Genomic DNA, 20,503 nt, shown 5'->3' with positions numbered 1-20,503 from the left:
GGGGTTAGTTTTTTTTTTTAAATAATAAATTTTATTTTTATATTCCCCATACAATTGCAACCCCCCCATTTTGACCCCAATCCCTCCCCTCCCGCCCCCACCCCCTAAAAAGTGTCTCTGGTTCATAGTTTTTGTTGATTTTAATTTTCACTTTCTTATAGTTATTCATTTTCCTAGTCCCTTATTTAAGTTTTCTAGATTCCTGCTATGAGTGAGACCATCCGGTATTTTTCTTTTTCTTTTTGGCTTATTTCGCTGAGCATGATCCCTTCCAGCGCCATCCATGTTGCTGCAAATTGCATGAGTTTATCTTTTTTGAATGCTGAGTAATATTCCATGGTGTATATGTACCACATCTTCTTGATCCAGGCATCTATTTTTGGGCATCTGGGCTGTTTCCAAAGCTTAGCTATTGTAAACAGTGCTGCTATAAACATAGGGGTGTAGGTGTTCTTTGGAATTGATGTTTCTGTGTCCTTTGGGTAAATACCTAGGAGTGGAATTGCTGGATCATATGGAAGCTCTATGTTTAGTAGGTCCAGAAATCTCCACAGAGCTCTCCATAGTGGTTGGACCAGTTTGCACTCCCACCAGCAGTGCAGGAGAGTTCCAAAAAGGGGTTAGTTTTAATGAGCATTTGTTCATTGATTTCCTAACTAGCTTTTTATTTTTCCAGAATTCCCCTTTCCTGCTGCCACCAATACCTAAGCTCTGGGCACCTCTTCCCTGCCCTCCCTCAGCAGCCAGCACACCCTTTCTCTTTAAGCACACACACTTTCTAGTCTAAATCCATCAGTCCATTAGTCTTTCAGGTTTATCAGAGCCTTATCTCAACAGAGGTGGCTATTAAGAGGTGGCTATTAGAAAATCATAGGTTGTAAATTGGTAAGGGAAAAAAGAATAAACAACAAACATTCCAATTGAGGGGAAGTGAAAAATGTTATCAGCAGAGTATTTTTTAAAGATTTATTTTTATTTATGCATACAAGAACTGGGGTGTAAGCCAGAGGTGCGCGGGGTGGGGGGGGGGTGGGGGAAGGGGGGAGTGAGAGGATTCACCAGAGACAGAGTGGAGAGTGAAACAGGCAAATCTACTGAAATACACTGCTGAGGGGAGCAGCAGGGGAGACAGGCAAGGTCTGCGGTGCCATGTGGGTCAGCTCCCTGACTGGGGATGGCAATAGCTTGATAGTGCTGAGACTTAACCCCTTGCACCACCAGGGAGGCCATTATCTGCAGAGTATTACAGATGAGATTGAGTTTGCTAGTGGAGAATCTGCTACAGACTTTTTTGCAGGGAAACATTGCAACCATGGAATTCTATGAGTTAATTTTAGCACATGTGCTACGGCAGCATATGTTCAAGGCATCAGAAAATAGGACTTAAAGGAATCATTTTTTGAAAGAATTACTTTGCTATACTTCAATGAGTTGAGTGACTGGTCAAAATGAAGACCTGAAGAATAGGGAGGTTGTAATGTAGTGATTTAGCAGAAGATCTTTCACTCAGTTTAGGAAATCCAGGAACCCAGTTGGTGCTATGCTCTCAGGTGGATTCTGCCGTGGAGGGGACAACTCGCCCTCAGTGCTGCCATGAGCAGGGTTGCATTTGCTTTTTGTTTCCTCTAAACCAGAAACTCACGGTCCATTTTGTCACCACACCGTGCAGATGACCATTTAAAGCAAGGCAGATGCTTTTCTGTTTAGTACTACCTACCAAGTAATGTGGTTGGAAAGCTATGTTAACAAGAGTTACATAACAAAAGCAATGTTTCATTAAAACCCCAAGAGCCATTTCCATTGCCAAATAAGTTGAGCAATGTTTTTCTACATCCTGACAACTCCTATTGAAAGGGAGTCATGTTTTTGAAAATTGGCTACAAAAAACAAATGACTCAGGGGAGATCTATTAACAATCATGAAGCCCATCCTTCTATTGTTCATCTTCTAGGGAATGAGCTTATTAATGTTGGTTATAAATAGTGTGGTATCTGTGGCTGAACCAAACTGGGATTCATGTTTGCTTTTGTCTGATGAAGTTTATATTCATGTGCATCCATCTACCTGAGTTGGTCTGTGCTCAGGTAGGAAACTGGAGAAGCAGGTTTCTCTATGGGTGTTTGGGGGGAAACAGTGGGTGGGGCAAAGGAAGAAGGGATCAGGAGAAAAGCATGGCATCTTTTTATTTTTTCCCCATGTACCCACCTTTTAACTTGATTTGAGCTCTTGAAAGAGAAAGGGGCTTCCGGTAGAGGCAGAAGAAACAGATTTCAAGAAGTTTGCAAGACCTGGAGCCTCCGGAGCATTTTTCTGATGCCAGGACAGTGGAACCAGGCATGCAGTAGGGAAGAGAAACATATTCCACTAGTAAACAGTACAGGGAGGCGGTGACGCTGATGTGTTGACACCGTTAAAATGCACATATATACAAGACCCCACCACGTGCTATGAACAGAGTCCAAATACTAAGAGAAGCTTTTGCAAGCTTAATGCAGTGACAGTGGTGGTTGGGGAGGATGTAAATCAATTGCCAGTTATATGATCATTGACTGTTACTGCACACATATTTACCTTGCTATCTCTCCAAATGCATACAGTTTTAAAATGGGGGAGAGGGATAGGGGGCAGGCTAAGCAAAGGAAAGACTTATGTGAGCATAATATAATGGATGTCTTTATGTTGGGTTTGAGGGTAATTTTTTCCTCATATGTCAGTATTTTCCAAAATGTTTATAATGAGGTTATAGTTACAATGAGGTTATTTTAATTTGAAAATAGCCATAGGAAATGTCATTTTATAGAAACAAAATGCAAATATTTCTAAGTCCTGATGAAAGAGATCCTCTTAATACACTGTAACTGGCTGCTGTATACTTTGAAACATAAAGTACTTTTCGGATTAAGTCTTTTCACTTTTGAATAAGCATGCTAACAGTTCCATTATGTCATTTTTGTAGTTATTGTTACACTTTTATTCAAACCTTCTCCACTGACCACTGGTTGTATCTGGGAAGCATTTTCAGAATTTTCATGCTGCGGTATCAATCCAATCTCAGGATTGAGACTCAAATTTCCCCTGACCTGCATTTGTTGAAAGCTCACAGGCCATATAAGAAAGTTCAATTTCCATCACTTAGTCTTTTTATTTTTTTGACAGAATAAAAGTATATTATTATTCTTATCAGTGAAGGAAAATATCAGACATATTTTCATTGGTGACTCCTATTTCCATTGAAGCCTGAAGCCACAGGTCTTGGGTCTATGCCTCAAGTAGAGGTCTAAGAAACCCTGCAAAGCCTTCCCAGCAATGAAGATGGCTGGTATGCAGGATCTTCCCCCAAAGTTCCCCAGGAACTTCCACCCAAAGCTTCAGTTCTTGAGTGTGGTTTCCACACACATTCACCTCCACTGCTTACAGCCTTTCAAATCAGGGCCAGATGAGGGAATGGGTCATAGACAGAGAACTGCACTAAAGAATGGTGTCTTATTGCTCAGAAACTCCTCTAACAATTCTTTAGGCCAGAACAGTCTAACTTATTTTGACTTCTAAGAATGTTTGTTATCAGAGATAGTACCTCAGAAAATAACACAGAGACCATCTTTCCATGAGCTTTCCCATGGGGGACCTCTGGCAACAGCTTCTTCCCTGGATATGTTTCTTCCAAGTACTCAGAAGTGATGGCAGATTTGCAGATCAGTTGCCCCAGAACCGGCAACAGACCAAAGGGATTCTTCTTAAAGAACCACTCAGGCTTATGTTGCAGGTTGACTTCATGCCTGATTCCCTTGATTTCAGGATCAGAAGTGGCCTTTTGGTGAATGGCAGAACTTCATGCTACAGGCATGGATCAGGCCCTTGGGAACCAGCCCAGGGAGTGAGAAGCCCTTAGCCAAGCTTCTGGCTGGAAAACCCCCACCTTCTCTGCACCCCCACCCTCAATTCCTGTTTATAGGTGATTCACTAGTCCATCCATCACTTAGTTTTTACATCCTGACTCCCCATGCCTTTCCATCTTATTTTCTCTGTCTTGATTAAACATTCTGTGTTCTAATGCCCTTTCTTTCCACTTTTGATAACATTGTCTTCCTGCTAATCCTTTTCCTCTCTTCCTTTCCAAATCAATCTGTCATTGAAGGCTCCCCACTAAGCCCCAACCAGATAGGTTCACCAAACACTTTGAAGGGTCTAGTTAAAAAACAAGAAGTCACTATGCTTCATACTGTAATGTCCCCTAAGATAAAATTTGTATCTCTTGCCCTAGAGGGGAGAGCTAAGTTTCTGGTAGTGGGGTTTAGGTAAATACATAGATTACTGCATTGCAAGACAGAACAATGCTCAGTACCATATGCAAATAGTTTGATGAGGTCCAAAGAAGGAGGAATGAGCTTTACTGTGAAGCTGCTTTGGTCCTTGTTGACTTTTTCCTTCCCTGCGTTATTATTGTATTATTTATACCATTATATAAATATAAATTTGGCCCTTAGTATCTATTTCTTGAGTGTTATATGTGTGTAGTCTCCCTAAATACCTTGAAATCAAGGGCAAGTCTCAAAAATTCTGTTTTGCCCCAGAGCAGCCCAAAACGTTGGGGCACCTGGGTTGTATGGGATTGAATTCCAGTCTAGGTGGATTCTCCCACTGCATGGACGATGGTGGCGCATGACCCACCAGGGGAGGACTTTGAGTGCCCCACATTCAAAAGATGAGACTCCACTCATCTTTGTAAATAATCAGCTAAATAAATGTTCCATACTTGCCCTCTAGACTCTGAGATGGGCTCTTTCTTTGCTGGCTCCATATGTAGAGATTCTGAATCTCCCCAGAGAGTGAGCTTGTACTTTGATTCGCTCTGTTTTCCACCCAACACCTCTTGTGACACTGGGATTGGATGAGCTAGGAGATGACTTATGTTACTTTCCTCCTTACCTTCCCTCTCTGGTCAGTGAAACATAGTCAAGTATCTTGTTTCTAGAATCCCATCATAGGGTTTCCAATCTCCACTGCCACTCCCTAAGCAAGTAACTCTGCACCTGTTTCCACCTGTGGGAATAATAATGATAGTTCCTACCCCATAGGCATGTTATAAAGTGCCAGGGGTTAATGGAGTCCATGTGATTTGACAATGTCTGTGTAAAATAATATTTCACAAGTTCTTTTGTTTCACTTTGAAAAACTGGGTTCTTTCCATTCCCCTCATAGACAGTTTGCTAAACCTCCCCCCTCCAACTACTTCCTATTTCAGTTTTTCACACCCCAGGTTTCAGTATCCAATACCCAGCCACAGAATTAACTATAAGCACATGTTGTAAAGCATATCTTTACAACTTTTCATCTCATTTAATTGAAACTACATCCACTGAACATTTCCCATTCTCCCCTCCTCCTATTCTCTGGCAGCCACCATTCCACTCTGTTTCTATGAGTTTGACTATTTTAGATACCTCATGTAAGAGGAATCAAGCAGTAAATAGTTGTCCATCTGTGACTCTTATTTCACCTACCCTAATGTCCTCAAGATCTATCAAAGCTCTTATATATGACAGTTTCTTTTTTTCCCAAGGCCTGGATAATACTCCATTGTGTGTCTATATCACATTTGTTTTAATACATTAATCTTGTAAATATTTTATGTTGTTTCCACCCACCTCTTGGTTATTGTGACTAATGCTGCAATAAACATGGGAGGGCAAATATCTCTTTGAGATCCTGACTTCATTCTTTTTGTATATATCCAGAGTAGCATGAATGGATCATTTCATAATTGTAATTTTAGTTTTTTTGAGAATATTGTTTTTATAGCTACCAAACCATTTTGAATTCCCACCAAGAATTCACAAAGATTTCAACTTCTCTACAACCTTCCTAATATTTGTTATTTTTTAATAATGGCTATCCTAACAGGTGTGATGTCTAGCTCTCTGTCATTATGGTTTTCATTTTCCTGATGATTCATGATATGAGCATCTTGAACTGTTGGCTATTTGTCTATCTTCTTTGGAGAAATGTCTTTTCAAGTCCTTTTTCCATTTTTAAATCAGTTTGCTAATTTGCTTTTGAGTTGTAGGAGATCCTTTTAATTTTGGTTATTAGCTCCTTATTAGACATATGGTTTGTAAGCTTTCTCTTCCATTCTGTAGGATGCCTTTTCATTCTGTTTTGTACTTTTCTGTACAGAAACCTTGTAGTTTGATGTAGTCCCATATCTATTTTTGCTTTTGTTACCTGTACTTTTTGTTATATCAAAGAAATCATTGCCAAGACCGATGTTATGAAGGTTTGCCCCTCGGAATTTTACAGTTTTGGATCTTACATTTAAGTCTTTAATTGATTTTGACTTGTTTTTGTGTATAGTATTTCTAAGTGTGTTCTTGGCTACCTTTTGCCAAGTGTATGTCCTTGTCATCCTTGTCAAAGATCAGTTGACTGTGTGTGTGTGTGGGGGGGGGCTTACTTCTGGTCTCTTATTCTCTCCTATTGGCCTATGTTTCTGTCTTCATTCCAGTACCATACTGTTTTACTTATTAGAGCAGTATTACATGTTTTGAAATCAGTAGTGTGATACTTCTAGCTTTATGTTTCATTCTCAAAAATGTTGACTATTTAGGGTCCTCTGTGGTTTTATATAAATTTTAGGATTATTTCTTCTATTTCTGTAAGTAATGCCATTGAGATTTTGACAGGCAATGCATTGAATTTACAGATCACTTTGGGTAGTATGGATATTTTAACAGAATTAAATCATCTAAAAACAGACTGTCTTTCCATTTTTTACATCTTCTTTCATTGATGTTTTACAGTTTTTAATATGTCTTTCACTTCCTTAATAAGGTTTATTGCTAAATATTTTATTCTTTTTAATGCTATGTAAGTGGCATTGCTTTTTAAATTTCTGTTTTAGATTTTAATGTATAGAAGCATGACTAATTTTTTTTTAAAGATTTTTTTTTTTTTTAAAGATTTATTTATTTATTTATACAAGCACTGGGTATAGTCAGAAGCGCAGGAGGGTGAGAGAATTCACCAGAGCCGGGGCGGGGAGCAGAGCAGGCAGAAGGACGGAAGTACACTGCTGAGGGGAGCAGCGGGAGGCAGGGGAGGTCTGAGTGCCATGTGGGACCCTCCTCTGGTGGCCGGGGAGCAGCCGGGGATCGAACTGGTGCTGCAGAGGCTGTGAGCAGCTTAGCATCCAAGGCTCAACCGCTGCGCCACCGGGGAGGCCCAGCATGACTAATTTTTCTAAGTTGATTTATATCCTGTAATTTTATTGAATTTATTAGTACTAATAGTTCTTTGGTGGAGTCATTAGGACTTCCTACATAAGAGATTATATCACCTGCAAAAAAAGTAGTTTTACTTCTTCCTTTCTAGTTTGGATGACTTTCTTTCTTTTTTTAAAGATTTATGTATTTATGCATACAAGAACTGGGGTGTAAGCCATGGGGGTTGCGTGTGTGAAAGGATTCACCAGAGAGAGTGGGGAGCAGAACAGGCAGATCTACTGAAAGACACTGCTGAGGGGAGCAGTGGGCAAGTCAGGAGAGGTCTGATATGCCTAGTGGAAGCTCCCTGGCCCTAGGGGATCAAACGTGCTAAGTGCTACTATGGCCCAGTGGCTGGTGATAGTTTGATAGCGCTGTCTTTAACCTCTGCGCCACCAGGGAGGCCCGAGTTTGGGTGACTTTCATTTCTTTTTTTTTTATCTAGTTGCTCTGGCTAGGACTTCCAGTATCATACTGAATAAGAGTAGCGTCCTTGTCTTTTTCCTAACCTTAGACAGTTTTTTTGACAAAATCTGTTTTGTCTGATATAAGTATGCCCACCTTGCTCTCTTTTGGTTACCATTTACATGGAATATATAGTCTATACCTTCACTTTCAGCCTGTGAGTGTCCTTCAATCCGAAGTGAGTCTCTTACAGACAATTTATAGTTTGGGCATCCTTTTTTGTCCTTTCAGTCACTCTATATCTTTGATTGGGGAGTTTAGAGCATTTGCATTTAAAATTATGGGTAGAGAGTAACTTCTTATTGGCATTCTGTTGATTGTAGCTCTGTTGATTTAGTCTCTTTTCCTCTCATTGTCTTTCTTGCGCTTCTTTGATTATTTTTGTAATACCCTTTGGTTAATTTCTCATTTTCATTTGTGTAATTTCCATAGGCATTTTCTTATTATTACACTGGGGCTTAAATAAAATACCTTATATTTTTAATAGTCTATTTTAATAACAGCTTGGCCTCAATCACGTACAAAAACTATATTTTTCTCCTCCCTAATTTTGTTATTGATGACACATTTTACATCTTTATTTCTTTGAACAGTTCTTTGCTCCCTTTTTTCTAATCTCTTCTAGGATTCCTATATTAGCCCACTTGATTGTGTGCTATAAGTCCTTAAGCTTTTTATTCTTTTTCATTGTTTATTTAACTTCTTCTAATTAGATAATTTCAAATGACTTTTCTTTGTGTCTACTCATTCTTTTGCTTGCTTAATTTTGTTATGTAATCCCTCACTTAGGTTTTTCAGTTCAGTTATTTTATTCTTCAGCTCCAAGTTTTCTGTTTGTTTTTTTCTGTAATCTCTCTTGAGCTCACTTTGTTCCTGTATTGTTCCCTTAAATCTATTAAGCATTTTATTAATGACAATTATTTTGATTTCTCTTTCAGTAATTTCATATACTTCCATTTCACTAGAGTTGACTTCTAGTGATTAAGCTTTTTCTTTTGTTGGGGGCAGAGGGAATGATTCCCTGTTTCTTTCTGTTGACTCTGCCGTGCAGTAGGGAAAACCCATGTCTCCCAATCTTCCTCGGCTGCTTTTGTATTGAGGAAGACCCTCAGCAGTCAGTCTTGCTAGAGAAACTGGAGAGCTTCTCAAATCTTTTTTTTTGTATGTCTTCTCTGGTTTTATATTTGTAATTCCTTTCTAGAGGAATTAGCTGGTTTCTTTGAGGATTTTTAATCATCTCTTGCTCCCCTGGTGTATGTGTGTGGTGTCACAATTCTGCAGCTGCAGCATACCCCATCACCTTTTCGCAGTTGTCAGCAGCCCCAAGGAAGCTAGAGTATGCTAGGTCACATCTGTGCTGTGAGACAGGTGACATTGAAACCAACCCTCAGGGGTCTGAAAGTTGTACTTATGTTTCCCTCCTCTGGGATAAACCTGGAGCTGAGAGTCTTCTTGATTATGTTGTGCTACGTCAGTGGCAGGGGCTCTAGTGCGTGAGGACACAATAGTTCACACTTTTACATTTGTTCTCAGCAGCCTTCAGGCTGCATGGGAGGTCTCATCAGAGCTCTGAAACAGTCAAGATATAAGCCGCTCCCCAAGATAGCCCCTGAAAAGTTGTAAAGCTGAATGATAGTCCAACTCTTTCCCTTTTTATGTCTAGATTTTGGATGCATTTGACGTTTGCTCTTATGTATAGCATTAGATGTGAATATAATTTTTTTATTTTCCAAATTGCCAACCAGTTGTCCTAGTGTCATTTGATACCAAAGTCTATCTTTTCCCCCAAATGATTTGAGAGTTCATCTGTATCTGTTTTCTCTATGCACATAAGCCTATTCTATTACATTTATCTATTCATTTTCCAATTACCACAGTGTTTAGTGAAAGAGGCTTTAAAATATATTTTGTTAATATTTGGTTGGGCTTGTATGACCTCCCCTTTTTAATCATCTTCCTATCCTTGCATGTTTATTTTTCCATATGAATTTTAGCAAAAATGTATCTGTCACAAAACTTTTGTTGGTATTTTGAGATTGTGTTCATTTCATAAGTTAGGGAGAACTCATATCCTTATGAGGTTGAGTCATTTTATTCAAGAATATGGTTTCCCAACCCAAATGCCCAAAAATAGATGACTGGATCAAGAAGATGTGGTACATATACACCATGGAATATTACTCAGCAATCAAAAAAGATAAACACATGCAGTTTGCAGCAACATGGATGGAGCTAGAAGGGATCATGCTCAGTGAAATAAGTCAGAAAGAAAAAGAAAAATACCAGATGGTCTCACTCATAGCAGGAAATTAGAAAACCTAAATAAGGGACCAGGAAAAAGACTAATTAATACAAAGTAAAAATCAAAATCAACCAGCAACTATAAACCAGAGACACACCTCAGGGTAGGGGGGAGAAGGGGAAAGGAAGGACTAGGGTCAAAATAAGGGGGTGGGAATTGTATGGGGAATATAACCAAAATGATAATTCATACATTGTGCAAAAATGAAAAATGATGTAAGAATTATATAAAATAAAATAATTTTAAAAAGAATATGGTTTCCAAGAATACTTCTACTATTGCCATATCAAGTCATAGTATAATATTTATTTAAATACTTACTGCACATTTAGCATGCCAGGTACTATGCTAGCCACTGGGGATATGATGATGAGTAAGATATTTTTAAATTTTACATAACATAAATAAAACTACATATGTCCCTCCATTACAGCTAAAAGATACATGTCAAAGTAACTAAGTCTTTAGATCTGTGATGTTTAATCTGGGAAAGGTTTGCCATGGTTCTATGTAATGTTACACATTTCTAAATTAACCTCTTAGCATTAGTTTGGTTCACATGATGGTTCACGTTGAAAAGGATGGAACCTTTCAAATGATTGAGTTGCTGGGCCTTCAGCATTGCCTCCTTGCATCACAGTGGACCTAGTGCTGAGGGAGGCAACCAATGAGCAGGAATGTTTGGTGCCATCAAGCACTCATTAGTCCCAGAATCAAGTGGACCCTCAGCTCTACCTACTCATGTTATTAAGGTGCTTTGGTCAGTTTCCTTTTTCCCTTTCTGTAAAGATTATTTCAAACACTTTTCATGCTATTTAAATTTCCCTTATCATTTCCCCTCTTCTGATCAAGGCCTCATCTCCTACTACAGAGAGAAAGTAGAAGTCATAATGTGGGAACGCCTCCCACACCTTTCTATACCTATGTGTGAAGGTACTAGATTTGCACTTCCATCTCTTTGTTGTGCCATTAAAGTAAAGAGGGGATTCTTCCTCTCGTCATCTAAGATCATTCCCTCCACATTCTTCTGTCCCTTTTTCATTCCTTATATATCAACTGTTTGTTCTCCCCTATCTTTGGCCTCTCTCTTTACTCTTTCCTTATTAAAACATCTAAATCTGCTGAAATCGTTCATTAAAAACTAAACAAAATCCTCTATTTTATTCTCCTTTCTTGCAATGGCCATTTCTCTCTCCTCTCCTTCCTAGTCAATTTCTTGTCATAGGGTTGTGAGAGGTGAGAGACAACCCTCATGGCGTTCAGAAGTGAATAGTCACCAAGAACAGGAAGAGATTGAAGGAAATAGGGGAACAGCTGCAGACCTCCACCTTGTCCCTGGTTTTGGGTGGGTTTAATCCAAGTGACTAGGTGCCAGAGGTGACACATAAGAGATGCTTGCAGGTGGCCTGGTCAACTAGGCAATATAAGCAATATGGCATAAGTGTAGGACTGGAACCAATTTCTTTTTTTTTTTATCTTATTTTTTTTTTAATGGACCAGACTATAACCCTTTTATTATGCAGAACCTATAGCTAGGCAGAGAGATACAAAATGTGTAAGATAGAGAGTAAGTAGGCTACCAATTAAAAAATTATTGAAGTACAAAGTATACTATAGAACACAAATGTGCAACTCAATGAGTTTTTGCAGATTGAACTCTTTTATGCAGTGAGTTTTCAGATCATAAAAAGATTACAGGAAGCATCTCCAGAATTTTCCCATGCACCTAAATATTTTCACTCTCTCCCTTTCTCAGTTTACCTCAATTAGAAACAATAACCTAACACCTGCTAATACTGTAGCTGGATTTTACCAGCTTTGTTATTTTATATAAATTGATTTAAACATTCTATGCTCTTTTGTGTCTGATTTCTTTTTTTTTAAATAATAAATTTTATTTTTATATTCCCCATACAATTGCAAACCCCCCATTCTGACCCCAATCCCTCCCCTCCCACCCCCCCACCCCCCAAAAAGTGTCTCTGGTTCATAGTTTTTTGTTGATTTTGATTTTCACTTTCTTATAGTTATTCATTTTCCTGGTCCCTTATTTAAGTTTTCTAGATTCCTGCTATGAGTGAGACCATCCGGTATTTTTCTTTTTCTTTCTGGCTTATTTCGCTGAGCATGATCCCTTCCAGCGCCATCCATGTTGCTGCAAATTGCATGTGTTTATCTTTTGTGAATGCTGAGTAATATTCCATGGTGTATATGGACCACATCTTTTTGATCCAGTCATCTATTTTTGGGCATTTGGGCTGTTTCCAAAGCTTAGCTATTGTAAATAGTGCTGCTATAAACAAAGGGGTGCAGGTGTTCTTTGGAATTGATGTTTCTGTGTCCTTTGGGTAAATACCTAGGAGTGGAATTGCTGGATCATATGGAAGTTCTATGTTTAGTAGGTCCAGAAATCTCCACAGAGCTCTCCATAGTGGTTGGACCAGTTTGCACTCCCACCAACAGTGCAGAAGAGTTCCTTTTCCTCCACACCCTCGCCAACATTTGTTGTTGCTAGTTTTTTTAATATGTGCCATTCTCACTGGGAACCAATTTCTTTATTTGAAAAATCAAAATTAGTTATCTTGTAGCATTGTTTTGAGGATTAAATGAGCTGATGGGTATAATGCTACTTTTCATGGTACATGCCCCATAAATGTTACCCATTCTATTTTTTTTAAGATTTTTTTATTTATTTATACAAGAACCGGGGTACAGGCCAGATGCGCAGGAGGGTGAGAGGATTCACCAGAATAGAGCGGAGAGCAGAACAGGCAGACGACCGAAATACACTGCTGAGGGGAGCAGCGGGCATGATAGGAGAGGTCTGCCGTGCCATGTGGGATTCTCGCCAGCCGGCCAGGATCGAACCGCACTGCAGAGGCTGCGGACAGCTTCACAGCGCTGTTCTCAACCCGCTGTGCTACCAGGGAGGCCCATTTTTTTTTTTAATGATACTTATTTTTATTTATGTATGCATACAAGCACTAGGCTGTAGGCCAGAGGTGCGGAAGGGTGGTAAGAGGATTCACCAGAGACAGAGTGGGGAGCAGAACATGCAGACTGACTGATATACAATGCTGAGGGGAACAGCGGGTGAGACAGGGGAGGTCTGCTGTGCCATGTGGGTTAGCTTCCTGGCTAGGGATCAAACTTATACTGAAGTGGTTGGTGATAGCTTAATAATCCTGAGACTTTAACCCCTGCACCACCAGGGAGGCCCAATTGTTACCTATTCTTAATTCTGAATTATATGGTCATATCGATAGCTTTGCAGATCCAAATATGAAAATATGCATTTCAATACAGAAATACATATAAGGTGATACAGTTGTCTTTGACCTACAAGTTTGGCTAGTGCTTTAGACATCCATTCATTCATAAGAAACGTGTCAGGAGCTTAGCTTTTAGAAATTACAAAGAAGGCATTAGAAGATTAAGATAATCCATGTTCTCTATGATTTCAAAGTCTTAGGTAGTCAAGGCCTAAGTATGTTAATTGTGCATTGTGTGGTAAGCGTAGTACTTTAAGAGTCTAAAGAAAGCACATAGTTTGGGGTGAGTTGCATCAATGGAATTTTCTAGATTGAGGTGAAACCGGAACTGATTCTTAAAGTGATTATTGTGATAGCAGAAGAAAGAGAGAAGGCAAGCAAGGGAGGTTTTTAATTTCCTCTGCAGTTCATGCAGTTCAACTCAAAAGTACTGGAACTTCATGCTTTATTAAAATAAAAAAAAATATACTACTAAAGCTATCTGAAACCCATTGTCCTATTTGAACAATATGAAAAGACCCAAGGTATTGCTTAAGAATACAAGATGAGGTGAAACTTTTTTTTTCCTCATTGGGAGTGGAACACAGTAGGAGTTGCTGTAGGCAGTGTGACACAATGTATTTTAAGGGACCTGGTGGCTGGGAGCCCAGATATACAACTACCAGTGATGACATAGCCTAGGTACTGTACCAGAGCCTCAGCTTAGATGGTACAGGAAGCTAATAGTCAGCTAATAGGAGTTGACCAGTCTCTGGTTCAATTTAAAAACAGATGAATAAGTAAACTACAATACATTCATTTATAATAAAAAATACAAAACTCATGCCAACTGAAATACTCATCGTGATTGGTACATCTGCACCATTCACACATGCTCAATTGCTGTCTAGGGAACTTGAAACCAGAACAAAAGGAGTTAGCTGGAGTGAGTCGCTGCCTGGTTCAGAAAGTGTCTGAGCCACATGAGCTCAATTTCCTGTCCTGAATCTTCAAAACCTGATTTTGTGTGATTTCAAAATGCTTGTAGTTATTTGAAAGATGAGATCTGGAAACGAGCAAGGTTTTGGCTGATAAACATCTAATGACAGTGCATTTGGAAAGAGACTCAGAGTGTACAGGCTGGAGCCACTTTATGAGCTGAGGTCATGTTAAGATACCACGGGAGGGACCTCCCCTGGTGGCACAGCAGTTGAGCGCTGGGCTGCAAGGCTCCGCAGCCTCTGCAGCGCCAGTTCGTTCCCAGGCCGCCGGCGAGGGTCCCACCAAAAAAAAAAAAAAGGGGGGAGGAAATTAGCATGAGAGCATATACCTGCCAAATAACTAGTGCAATGTAGGCTGTGAACATGGGGTATCTCTGAGCCTTTGAAAGCTAGATAAATTATGTTAACCTGACTTCAGAGTATTGTGCATATTATCCACTTATATAAAATAATTACATTTATATGCATAGAAAATATAGGCAACAGTGGTTTCCTATGTGGGGAAATATATGTAGAAGCATGAGTGTTCCTTAATTTCTTTTTGCTTTATCTGATTTCAAAATTTTGGATCATAAGGTTTTGCTACTTACAGAATAAGGAAATACAAAGTTAGCTTTTTCTCTTTCACGCAATTTTTTTCTCTCTCTCTCACATTGACTGAAAAACTCAGTAGTGTAAGTTGGATGATGGGACTAGCCAGAAGGTAAACAGTTGGAAGGAGTATACAAAAAGGATGGAAGAATGTACAAAAAGAATTTTTTTTTTTTGCAGTTGGGACTAAAAGCAGGAAGGAACTATTTTTAATGGAGTTTTAAATGCCCCTCCCACGGACACAGCCAGCAACAAAAATAATTACCTGGCATGTAGAACGCACACATTACATTTGGAGCACACTTGAATCTTTTGTGAAAACTGAGCATGTTCCAGATCATAAAGCAGGTGTCCACACGCTTAAGAATCAAAGGCATATAGATTACAATGGAATGAAATCAGAATGAATAACAAAAAGATAACACCCTCCCCCCCAAAAAAACCACTAAAAAAAATTTAAATGTACATTTAAATAATTCATGGATGACTGAAGAAATCATAAATGAGCTTTGAAATACTTATGACACTGAAAATGCTACTTCTCACAACTCCTGGGCCTCGGGCCATTCATTGTTCATGCATGTTTCCCTCAGGGAGGTTGTGAGGAGGGGCTTCCAATGTGCTCCCAGCCTTAGCATTTTTTATTTTCTATATTACTTACGAATGATAAGATGCTGAGTCTCAATTACTTCATCAAATTAAAAATTATTTTTTAAAATTTGAGAACTATATGTTTTATTTTTATATAACTATATAAGAGTTTTTACATAACTATATAAGATTTATTTTTAAGATTTATTTTTATTTATTTATGCATACAAGAACTGGGGTGTAGGCCAGAGGTGCGAGGGCTGAGAGGATTCAGCAGAGACAGAGTAGAGAGCAGAACAGATGATCTATTGAAACACACTGCTGAGGGGAGCAGCAGGAGAGACAGGAGAGGTCTGCTGCACCATGTGGGTTAGCTCCCTGGCCAGGGATCAAACTCATGCTGTAGTGGCTGCTGATAGCTTCATAGTGCTGAGATGTAACCCCTGTGCCACCAGGGACACCCTAAAAATGAATTTTTAAGGGCCAATTATCGCTGTGAGTTTCTGACTGCAGTTAGGAGTTGGATGGCATCTATGGATACATTGGAGTTTTCCGCTGGGAGTCAGGATGGGATGCATCTTCTCTTGGGCTCATTTTGAAGGAAATCTAAGCAGGCTTAGTGAGTGAGGTTGTCTCCTGGACACTTTCCATCCTTTCCCAAGGCATTGGCCCACAAAATAGAGACTAATGCCCATGGCGTTCTTTGTATGTAATCGAGTTGCCTTGTCTTATGCATCCAGAATGGAATTAGTTATGTTAATCAATTAGTGAACCAATGTTAAGCCAAACCAACAAACAAACAAACAAAAAACCAATGGGGTGAGATGAGTTGGTGGTCCAATTGTCTTAGCATTTAAGCATGACTTTGCGTTCTCTTTGTACATTTTACAAAGGGAATCATTTGCTAAAATAGCATTTATGATTTTAAGGATTCACAAAGGCCTCAGAATTACAGAGTGCATCTCTATGAAAGGGGAAGGACCATCACAGCACAGGGAATAGATGCCACTTTCTATAACTCACTTTCATGCAGCTTTCTCAGGTTACAACTCCCAGGATACCATGAACTGGACTTCCTGAATAGGGGGGCAGCTGCATGGGAGAAAGGAGAGCAGCAGATGTATAATGGAGGTAGAATGAAGTGGGAAGAAGAGACACATGGGTGAGAGACATGTGGAGAGGCTGCTTCTGGAACTTTGGTGCTTTGGTAGGCTAGTAACCTAAGTTCTAGAATCAGCTGTCTATGGTTAGTTCTTAGTTTGGCTTTATCTGACTCTTGTTTAGTTTTTCTATGTTCCACACACAAGTGACACCTTCCAGTATTTGTCTTTCTCCTTCTGACTTACTTTGCTTACCATATTCTCCTTCAGCTCCATCCATGTTGCCAAAAATGATAAGACTTTATCTTTTTTGATAGCTGAGTAGCATTCCATTGTGTATACACCACATCTTAATCCACTCATCTGTCCTTGGGCACATAGGTTGTTTCCATAATTTGGCTATTGTAAATAGTCTTGATAGCATTGGTATAAAATTTGAACAGTTTGAGGTCCCTGGGAACCTCTTGATTTTGCCCCGTTACAAAGACAACAGGCATCTCCCTCTGATCTGATAATGAGTCTTCCTTGTGCCATTCTCCAGAAATTTCTTAAAGTTGACAATTCTCGTAATTGCCATACCATTGATTCTTTACTGAAATCTGGATTCTCCTGGCTCTCAGGTGCCTACTTCCTATTTTCTATCGCCCCCCTTTCTTGATATTGATGATATCCCCTCTTGTTTTCTTTCACTCATTTTCTCTGATTTTTTTTCCTGCTTTATGCTTTCTGTAGGTGGGTTTTAAGTCCTTGGTACCCATAGTTTTCTCAATTATAAAAGGCATATCACTGTGAGGATTTATGAGGTAATGTTGATAAGGTATCAGAGGTGTTCACATTTCTATCCAATCTCCCCACTTAGTAGTTGACCTGGACTTAAAAATCTCAATTTCTTTTACCCTTCTGTCCTAAATCCTAAGCAACCTCTATCTCCAGCAGCCAGGTACTGTGGTTTACCCTGGGCCTTCCTGGTCACATATGTTTGGAGCAAGTGTTAACAAGGGGAAGGAAAGAACAAAGGTCTATAGTCACTCTCCTGCAGGGAAGCTCTAGTTCCTCGTTGGCTTTCCCCAGGCCTGTGTCTAAAATTTTCTGACTTGGGAATGAATAAAGTAAAAGGGGAACCTTTTGAATGAAGTAAAAGGGGGAGTGTGTCTGTTGCAGGTTGATGGTCCACTAAAATGTGTCGGCATCCTTGAATATGAACTTTTGGCAAAAGAAACTCTATAGCTGAAATTAAGATAAAGATTTCAAGGTGATATCATTTTGGATTATTTGGGTGGCTCTGAATTCAATGACAAGTGCCCTTAGAAGAGACCAAGAGGATAGGCACAGAGAAAAGAGCACTAGGCATGTCAAGGTAGAAGTGGAGTCAGGAGTGCACCAAATGTTGCAAGAGATAAGGCAGGAAGCACAGCACTGCCAACACCTTGGCTTCACATTTCTGGCCTTTGGAATTGTCAGCGAATACATTTCTGTTGTTTTAAACCACCAAATTTGTCACTATCTGTTGAAGGGACCCTGGGAATCAATATAGTATCCAGTCAGTGTCAATGGTAAATAATGGGGCTGTCAGACTAGTCTGTGGTGGCATAGGGCATGTGCACATGAAAATAAAGCAGATCATCTTGGAAAACTCTGAGCAAGTGAGGAGGCAGCCATGTTTGGGCTGGTCATATGTTGGTATGCACAGGGCGGAGGCACCTGGCCCTGGGGGCAGCTGTAGGCAGGTTGCTGACAGACTGTCCCCAGTGGCAGGCTCAAGTGTCATCCTGAGCAGTGACTGAGTATTGTTCTGGTTCTCTTGGTTCTCACAGCCTCGAAGCCCAGTTCTTCTAGAGATTGGGAGGCTACCTGATCAACTCCTTACTTTTTTACTTGCTTGAATAGACCTTTTTCCCTGTGATTGAGAATCTGACTTGTTAAGAAGAACTATAACTGGGGAAGAGGCTTACATCCAGCAAGGCAGAATTAAGGCAGGGTCAGGCAGGCCTCTCTGAGGGGAGTGAGTGGTGGGATGTAGGGCTCCTTGCTCCCCTGGAAGCTGTGAGTCATGCGACCAGCTTGCTGATCAGGATTCACTTTGTTTCCCAAGTGGGATCTGTAAGTGTGTTCTGACGTGTTCTTCTAGCTCCCTCAGTCCTCAGGGAGAGGAAACCAGGATGAGATGCCAGGACGCCAGGCTCCATCTGCTGTAGGCTCAGTTCCTTAGATAACTCCAGGTCCGCACTCTCCACACGCTGCCTGCTTGCTTTATTAAACTAATGCATCAACATACGGACTCATTAACGTTTAAAGTGCCAGGCAGATTACCTCATCTTTGAGTCAGATTGAAACGCAAGTCCAGAGGAGTTAAGAATAATAACTCATATGAATGTAGTCTTCCACTGTTTGCAAATTTTCACTATATAAAACCGCCTTTGGTCCTCACAGCAGCCCTGGTCACAGGCTTCGTTTAGCGTGTGGCAGAGCAGAGACTGAAACCTCTGTTTCTGGCAGCGTGGCCCCCTCCACCAGATCTTGGGACGCTGCAGACTGTCTGGCCTGAACACTGCTAGCCCTCTTCCATTGCACAAAGTTGAGAGGAAACATTTGGGAACTTTTTTTTTTAAAGATTTATTTATTTATTTATTTATTTATTTATTTATTTATTTATTTATTTATTTATTTATTTATTTATTTATACAAGCACTGGGTACAGTCAGAAGCGCGGGAGGGTGAGAGAATTCACCAGAGCCAGAGCAGGGAGCAGAGCAGGCAGAAGGACAAAAGTACACTGCTGAGGAGAGCAGCGGGCGGCAGGAGAGGTCTGTGCGCCATGTGGGACCCTCCTCCAGTGGCCGGGGAGCAGCCAGGGATCGAACAGGCACTGCAGAAACTGCTGGCAGCTTCGCAACCCAGCGTTCAACCGCAGCACCACCGGGGAGGCCCACATTTGGGAACTTTTATGGCAAGTAGACATTGCCACAACATCCAAGCAAGTGATCTTTGTTTATAGATGTATCCTTCTGAGGCCAATTTGAAGTGGAAAAAAATTATTTAATCATAGATTGGCAACCACTGCTCTGTAGCAGTTTTGTTCCTAGGCTGGATGGGTGACTGGGTAATTGAGGGTATCTAGAAGCTGCAGAGAGCTCTTGAGCAATCCCCACTCATAGAAAACATCTGTGCTTTCAGAATCCACTAGGGTTGATTTATTTCCAAAGAAATACAGAAAAGTGATAACCCACGTTGTTGGTAACAAATGTGAATTGGGGGTCATGAGTCTGTCCAAATACAAGGACACAAGGCTGTTGCTCGTTTCTCCACCATGAGCTCTCTCTACCCTGGAGTTGGGTTAATGTATGAACAGTTTGCTGGATAATCTACATGATGTCAAATTGCAGTCATTTCAAGGGGGCAAGCTGAGGTGCATTTGTGTGGTAGGGGTGTGTGTGTGCACATGCATAAAGTCATATTTTGAATAAAAATATGAAAAAAGGTAACAGATATTTTAACAAATGGGAAGACAAATGTGCTGTTGCTGCATATACGAGCTAGTCTTCCAGGAGAGTTTTATACTGGAGTTTCTAGAATGACTAACTTATCACCACTTAATGGATCAAGGTCCTTTTCAGAACACATTATCCAACATCTGGTCTACCCTCTACCACTTGAATAAATATTCATGGGACTCAGGCACAAAAGGAGCAATTTCCACATCATTTTTGCTACTATTCTTTTTGTCAGTTCAGTTTTCTGAAAATTTGCAGGAGTTACTTTCCCCTCTCTAATTGAATCTTATTTTGCACATAGGAGGAATATTCCATTTACAAAGAAATTTTATGCTGAATCTTATAAAAACATACTAGTCCTCATTTTTATTGAAAAGTATATTTTTTTCTCAAAAAATAATTTATGCACCTGAGTAAAAAGATACAGATACAATTAGTTTTTATAATGAGAA

General features: G+C 40.0%; 1 pseudogene; it reads right to left on the bottom strand.

Annotated features, from left to right (window-relative positions):
• Positions 1–3,258: 3,258 nt before the first annotated feature.
• LOC119246971 (glutathione S-transferase omega-1-like) lies at positions 3,259–16,840 on the bottom strand (annotated as a pseudogene).
• Positions 16,841–20,503: the final 3,663 nt, after the last annotated feature.

Source organism: Talpa occidentalis, unplaced genomic scaffold (genome assembly GCF_014898055.3).
Source record: "Talpa occidentalis isolate TD23 unplaced genomic scaffold, MPIMG_talOcc4v2.1 talOcc4.16, whole genome shotgun sequence".
In the NCBI taxonomy this organism is placed as follows: domain Eukaryota; kingdom Metazoa; phylum Chordata; class Mammalia; order Eulipotyphla; family Talpidae; genus Talpa; species Talpa occidentalis.
Note: the sequence above shows the minus strand (reverse complement) of the source record. Positions and strands in the feature narration are given on the sequence as shown.